Source organism: Pteropus vampyrus, unplaced genomic scaffold (genome assembly GCF_000151845.1).
Source record: "Pteropus vampyrus isolate Shadow unplaced genomic scaffold, Pvam_2.0 Scaffold46, whole genome shotgun sequence".
NCBI classification, from domain to species: domain Eukaryota; kingdom Metazoa; phylum Chordata; class Mammalia; order Chiroptera; family Pteropodidae; genus Pteropus; species Pteropus vampyrus.
Genome location: NW_011888827.1, coordinates 5,391,286 through 5,399,359, shown reverse-complemented (window position 1 = coordinate 5,399,359; position 8,074 = coordinate 5,391,286). Strand labels below are relative to the sequence as shown.

Here is an 8,074-nt window from a genome sequence, read left to right as displayed (position 1 = left end):
AAAAGATTTAAGTAGGCTTAAAAAGTGACTTGAACATTAGGGGAAAGATTTGTTTTAGAAAAAAGTATTTGTAGAACCAAACCTTTCTTCTTGCTTTAGCTCAGCCCTCCCTTGACCATATTTTTTATTCTCACCTGGGTTGGGGCACAAGGTGGCTGCGTATGCAATTAAGAGAGAGCTGACCCGGGTTGATGGAGACAGGAGAGGAAATGCAGAAGTCACTTGCTGGATATGTGTGGAGAGATGGAATGTATAAACCTCTGCTGGGTTCGCATCCCATAGCTCCCATCCATTCCCCAAATTTAAGCCTAGGATAAGGCTAGGGGGTCGCACCTGCCAGGGAGTTAGATGAAGAGACCTGACTTCTGTTTCCCTTCCTACCCTCAGTCTTCTTGAGGTAATCTCACAGACTTGCCTGATCTCCCAAGGGTGAATCAGGAATTAAAAGTAATTCAGCATGCTTTATAGTTTTGTATGATGACCTTACTCTTCCTTCTAGTTAGACTAGTCCGTACATCAAGGGGATTATTAAGGTAATGATTCTCTTGACCGAATAACCGAATCCTGACTCATAAGTTAGGACCCAGTAGGACTGTCAGAAATTCCCACAGTGCCATGGGTTACATTGCTCTCGTTTGAGGAGTAAGAAGAAGGCATCCTTTGAGTTTTGTAGCTGTTGGTTTCATAATGGTACCCGTGTTACGTGCATTCAGTTGCATGATGATCATTCTATTCTTAACGAAATGTTTAATTCTAAGGATATGTTTTCTTCAGTGATAATATTCAGTTTAGAGGATCCAAACAAGTCAAGAATACATCCTGGGCCTAACACACCATTCTTTTTTCAAAACACATTTTTAGGTCTAGAACTGGAAGCTCAGAGCGCTAGATGTGTTCAGGAAAAAAAAAAAAAAAAGAGCAAGTGACATGCTCAGCCTGTGAGACTAGGGAAGACAAAGCGAAAGCATCTCCACGTCTGTTACTGCCTCGGGCCTGAAATTTATGAGGAAGGAATCGTAAAATCAATTTTGCTGTAATGCAGAAAGATGAGATGGCGCACACATTCACTATAGCCTGGATAAAGTTATATTTCAAAGCCCTGAAGATGAGATTCATTTATGTAATAACACGAGAAATGTATTCCTCGTTCCACTCACAAGTGGAATAGCATGTAGGATTTTAATTGATTAGACTTCCCAAGAGAACTGTGGGCTGCAGATTTCTAGAGGAAAACAAATTAGCCATTCCTTAAACATTATTCTTCCATGTTTAAAATGTGCCTTCCTTCTTAAATCTCTTTATTCTGTTGTTCTTATCAACACTGTAGCAAGTCACAGCATTTTATGATTCTGCTTCGATTACTTGAATGTCCTACGATCCTTATTTCTATCCTGTTTTAGAAATGATTAGAAAATGGACAGCCTTATGTTGCCTTGGTGCAGGGCTCCCACAGAAATGAGAGTTGAGAAGAAAACGTCTACTTTTAGGATATGAATGTCTATGTACTTTGGACTCCTTGACATAAACAGGTTCCATTTTATAAAGACCTGCATTTTTATTAAAATGATCCAATGTGATGTAGCTTCAAGTAAACCTTTCCCTGAGAATAATACTGTTGGCAAGAGCACATGACTCATTAAAATTTGGGTTCAAAGCCACATTCTGAAAATAATAAAGGTTGTAAATGTAAATGTGCATAGCAATTTCTGGGTGGTTTTTTTTTGGAATTTGACATTGAAATAAAAATAATTTAGCACAGTTCTTAATGATTGGAGTCTTTTCATGCATAGCATATAATTGATATTCATTAAGTTCTGAGTATTTCGAAGAAAAAGCTGATATGTATCTTGCCAAATAATGTTGCTCATTTATTATCATTTTTATTTCAGTAGAAATACAAAGACTAGGGAAGTGTAATTAATTTGACATAGATAATTCTGGGCTGAGCATTTCAATATCAACACCGTTAAAAAAAGTTCTTTGTCCTCATTACATGGCTTGCCACTGCTATACTTGCTGATACAAGACTATTGTATTTCGGCCCTTCCTCTAGTGAGCTGTGTGATCAATCACTCAACTAATACCATTAACTCTTAGGACTGAAATCCTCCCTCTCAGCTTTTTTGGGTTAAGAAGGATATTGGTGAGATGTAAATGCTGAGCTTTTCTACTGGGTCCTGAGTTATTTTTAGAAAGCCCTTGCAAGTCTGTTAGTCCCTGTATTATATTTTTTATCGGCAAACTCTTCAGAAATCCCCATATCACTGTGGAAGCTGATCCCTGCCTGTTACTATGATTTTTTCAAAAAACTTATTTTACCGTAGTTAAGCTGCTTTCAGTGGTCTATTCCTCAGACCACTGACACCAAGGGGCTACTTCACGTACGCAAAAGGCAAGGCTCTGCTCTCCTGATACAACTTTGCAAAATGATCCTGCTTAGAGTGAAAAAAAATTTTCTAGCTAGACACGTAAAACAGTATGAATTGGGTGCTGTGTGCATAAATGTTGAGGTCTGAGGCTCAAAATGGACTGTATTGTCACAGAATTATAGTAACACCATCCATGATGCTCAAACGATATTTACTAAAACCCTGCCTGGCTATGACGAGGAGAGAGTTCAAGAACGTGGCTATCTTCGAGAGGTCTGCTTTAAAAGTAGAGGGGATAAGGCAAGTTCTGTGCAGCTTATTAAGCTCTTGTTCTTCAGTTCCAAATCTGCTCTTCTGTATCCTTTATCATACGGGGCTAGGATTCCACAAACTAGATTTCTCCTTTACCAGCTGGCTTTCCACTAGGTTTTGTCAAGAAGAGTTTCTGGAGGGGAAAGGGAAGCGGGCAGAAGGGAGAAAGAACTTTCTTTGGGTTTGCTCGCCGTTCCTGCCATACTACCTCAGCAGCTGGTTTCAGCCTCTGCGTTCTTTAGGCGTTCCCAGAACCAGCCTCGGCAGGCCCCTTAGAGAGAGCAGCAGCAGCATGGCAGTGCCCCCTCTCAGAGGCCTGAGCCCCAGCTTTCTAGAGCCCTTCCTCCAAGCTTCTAGGTCTGTCACCCCAGCCTTGTTCTCTCAGCCCTGGTGGTAGCTGCTTCCTGGGTCATTATTTCTGGATGACCTCAGTGAATAATGGCCCGTCTTCCTCATTCACCCCTCCAACGTTGGCGTACCCAATTCCTATATTAAATCCCCTCTGCCGAAATCTCTGATATAGTTTCTATTTTCCCACCTGGACCCATCTCAATGGCAGCGTCTTCCACTATTAACCCCAGCCTGGGGAGGATGGCTACCACAGAACTTTCCGAGGATGCTCTCATTAATACATCTTTTAATACCTTAGTGAAGAGATTGTCATCTGGCCCCAACAGGAGATGTAGCTGGATATTCATGCCCCATGTAACTCCACATTCCTATCTCCCTACGTCTTTGAATTACTTTCCTACATTATACCAGGAAGTTCTGGCATTTCGACTCATTGAATGTAGGCTGCCATTGAGTAACATTTTATTAAATCAACCAAGAACACTGCTAGAGCTACTTCCAGCTGAGTGAGCAAATACAGTACATCTGGACTCAGATAAGTATGCCCAAGTACATTTGGCCTGATTTAATGTTACACTTTATCTTCCTTTGATTCTGTGCCCACAATAAAATTACGCTCCACCTCCTCTTATACTGTCCTCTTTGGAATTAAGTCACTATGTGTAGCCCACACTTAAGAATTGGAGAGTTACACTCTATCTTCTTTAGTTGGAGTGCCTACACAAATTAGTTGGAAGGAAGGAAGGAAGGAAGGAAAGAAGGAAGGAAGGAAGGAAGGAAGGAAGGAAGGAAGGAATCTATAAGAAAGATTTGTGTGTACTCCCTCATTTATTTATTTATTCAATCATTTATATCAATATTGACACGTGTATATTGATTTTATACTTTGGATTATAATCCAACACTGCTTCGTTGATTTTGTTGCTCAAACTGTTCTAGCTTTGGCCACTGAGAGCTCTTTCAGTTAGTTCCTGTGCCCCGTGGACATACCTCCCCCCCGCTCTGCCCATAAATGTAGGGGTTTCTCTTTGTTTGTGTTTGAGCACTTCCTTGCTTTCCGGCACTGTCCTAGAATCAGCAGTTTCTTCAAGTAGCACCAGGACCATTTGAAACATTGAGATCTTCAGTAATGTGTTGACTTAGCATCCTGAGAGAGGCTGTTGGACTAAACGTGTGATATTTTTGAAGCTCTTATAACCTGAGCCTGTTAAGACTGGCTAGGACATTGACATACTAAACAAACTATCCAGAACGGGTGACAGGGAAGAGCAGTAGAATTTATTCAGAGGCAAGAGTGTCCATGTTAGCAGAAGGGAAACCTCTGCAGTCACCAATATTATTAGCTCAAAGATGGCCATGCAAAAGATTTCAATTTTGGACTTCACGTGTTATTTCCAAAGGACTCATATTGTGATAGGATTGAACAAAGTTTTAAAAATACAACTTTACACCCGTATCCCGTTACCTATAGTGAGCTATGAATTATTGCTTTTTACAAATCCTGTAATTAGCTTGTAACTAGAATAAATTTATCTTCTATTAAAAATATTAGCTTGCTGATGATAAGCATTTGCAATCAACTACGATTTTTATAACCTAAAATTGGCATTTCTTCATTTTAAAATTACTGGGAGTCTCAGAAAGTGGAGGTGACTCAGGCCTCTCTAGGCCACAGTGACCCTGGTATATAGATTTTCCCTTCTTCTGACAGAACTGGTTTGCTTAAATCTGTACAGATGAGAACACAATCATCGTAAAATAGGAAAACCCACATTGGTTATGTATACTTCTGTTTGCTCTGTAAAGGGCAGCGTTTATGTATCTTAAGCTGTATCTCGAAAGCTTTTCTGCCTTAGAAGCTCACTTGCATTAAACATGAGACACTGATAAGTGCTGTTGCCACGGGGAATTGCAGGCAGCTCTTGGCAGTCCGGGATGATCTCAGCTCTGTGGGAAGGACGCCGCTGAGAAGGGCGTCGGGCCAGCTGAGGCTCTGTGCGCTGTGGGAAGAAGACTGGTGTAGATTTTGAGTGCAGATGGATCTGATTTTGATGATTTTCTTTACTTAAATGAGTGATTGCTCTCCTTGACATCCTGGGAGGAGTATGTGACATGCCGTGAGGACACATCTTGGATCTGTGAGGGGAGATAAACCCCCTCCTCTAACAGGGAAGAGAAGAAACAGGAAGAAAAGAGCTCGAGGAGAAAGAATGGCAGAAGACACTGAGCAGACGCCAGCCCCCGTCCTCCCAGCTGACCAGTGCTTTGCCCCCTTTGCTCCCACCTCCTGCTGTGGTTTCTGTAGCCCTCTGCCTGGTTTGTGGGCGCCGCCTCCTTTTCCTCTACCTCTACTTCCTTCCACCCTACATCCCCACCTCATCCCCTGCCTTTTCTTCACCACCAGCAGAGATCTGGCACCATCCCAGGCTCTGGGACCACGCCTAAACTCAAGGAGAACAGAAGGTCCCCAAGGAGCTGTGTGGAGTCAGCTCGCAGGTCCATCTTATCTCTGGTCCTGCTCAGACATTTAGCACGGGGCCTAGTATTGAAAGATTTGATGTGTTCTTGTGATCAGCTCCCTGCACTACCCCTGGTACTGCAGTCCCAGCTCCATCACTGCCCAGCTATGAGGCTTCAGGCACCTAACACCACCTCCCTGAGCCTCAGTTTTCTCATTTGTAAAATGGGAGTGGTACTATCTACCTCAGTAGGTTGTTGTAAGGATTGAATGGGGGAATAATGTGGTAGAACCACACCTGGAATCCAGTAGGCACCGGAGGGATAGCAGGCCCCTCTAGTGCATCTCAAAATCTCTTCAGATTCCCAGGCTGATGGAATCTGAGTGGGTGGAACAGACTTTGGCAGAAGCTTTCGGGGCAAGCTTTCCAGGTGGCTCTGATATACAATAAAGTGTTCTTCACAGGGATTAGTCTCTCCTTCACACACTGGCTCTAGAACCCAGGTCTGCAGTATGACCCACTGTCCCTGTCCACCCAGTGTCCCTGTCCCCCCTGGTGAAACGCCCCCACTTCTGCAGCCCTTCCCCACAGAGCACCCCACCCTCTTTGGACTTCTGCCCCAACACGAGGGAAAGAGCTAAACAGATTCTTCTTAAGAGTTTGTTTTGCTAAATATTTACACTTTCTCTCCTTCCCATACCCTGTAACTGTTGATGTGATTTTTTTTTTCCTATAAAATTCCAGGAATCATTCTAGCTCAGCTCAGCATTCCCAGTGTCAATAAGCAACTCCACAGTTTTTATCTACAACTGTCACTTCTGACAGTCAAGAACCAGTCTGGAAACTTTGTTCCAGGTTTATGGTCCCAAGTCTGTTGCTGACATGCCAGGAAGGGGCACACGTGTAACTAATTCAAAGGAGCTTTCGAAGGACAGGCCCACGCCCAGCCAATCATTGGCTGAAAGGCTCCCTGAGAGGCTCTGCCCAGCAATGGTGGGAGCAGTCTTTGAGCCTGTTTGGAGAGAATCATTGTTGGGAAGGAAGGGTGAATCGAGGCATGGCTAAACAATTACCAAGTGTTGCCACTGGAGGGCGATGTCTCCAAACAGTCTGTCTCCCCACCAGGAACGTTCCTGCCCAGGGGGTGAGTTCCAGCCTGTTCCAAATCCACTCCATAGGTCGGGCACTTGGAAATCATGACACTCCTGAAATCCTGAGAAAAGTGGATGTGCTAAGCTTTCAACAACAAAATAACTGAATATAGAATTTTACCTACAATCAGCTAAACTAGGTCAGTGATTCTCAATCCTGGCTAAAGATTAAAATCATTTTTAAAAGGTATAAAAACTATAGTCGTCCAGAACCCACAAAAATCCAATTAAACAGAATCTCTGGAAGATGGCATTTGCATATTTTAAGACTCCCCAATAATTCTAATGTTCGGTCTACAAGATTCTAGTTGAGACATTCACAGCAGACATCAGAAGAAAATTTATCCCAAAAAATTTAATTTAAAAATTTTCTATTACGTTTTCTCCTTATAATTGGGAAATCACTATTGATATTTGATTTAAAGGTAGAACTGTTTCACCCAGCTCTGGAAGAGATCGGGGTTGAGAACTTCTGCATGTTGCCTCTGGAAGCCCATTTTCAATAACACTCAGAGACCTAACAAGTTATTAACAGCTGGGTGCAAATTTGTTTATCAAACATCAAAGCATCTAGAATTCTGAGAAAACTGAGGCCAAATAAGCTTAACTGTTTAAAAAAAAGGGGGGAAGAAAATTTACACTGGCCTTTCCCTCCATGCATATAGACTTTTCTTAAAAAGTCAGAAAGTATTAAAAATGGATAAAATAAAATCATCCACAACCCCTTTATCACTATTGACATGTTTATGTATTTCTAGTATTTTATGCATATATATATATCTTTAAAATCTGTGAAGTCTACATAATTTTTTCCTTTTTATTTATTTATTTTTATTATTATCGTTATTAATTTTTTTTTTTTAGGTGAGGCAGCCCTCGCTTGACCTCACAGATTGCAAGGACCTTGTCAGTTTACAATCCCTTATTTTTTTTTATTTTTTACACCTATTGCACCTGGTCTTCCTAGGTGGTCTCCCATTCAAGTACTAACCAGGCTCGACCCTGCTTAGCTTCCGAGATCAGATGGGATCGGGCTTGTTCAGGGCAGTGTGGCCGTAGATTTATTTTTTTTTTTCCTTTTTATCTTAACATTATAATACGACCATTTTCTCATGCTTTCAGTATTCTTTATAGGCATTATGAATAGCTGCCTAGAATCCCACCACATGATCATACACATGGTCCAAATCATATGACTATAGTGGAACACACATGAGCATTAGTTATGCCTGCACCTTCCTGTAGAAAACAGCTACATACTGTTGTTAGGTTTACATCTTCTCTTTCCAAGAGGCCTGGAGATGGGCTGGAATCTCTTGGATCCAATTACAAATTCAGCAGAAAAGGGACTCATTGGCTAAGCTTGGGTTGGGTGTCCTCACCTAGTCCAACCAATCGTGGCTGAGAATGGGGGGAAGGGAGTGAGGTCATT

General features: G+C 42.0%; 1 pseudogene; it reads right to left on the bottom strand.

Moving 5' to 3' along the window:
- Nucleotides 1–7,584: 7,584 nt before the first annotated feature.
- LOC111739081 lies at nt 7,585–7,703 on the bottom strand (annotated as a pseudogene).
- Nucleotides 7,704–8,074: the final 371 nt, after the last annotated feature.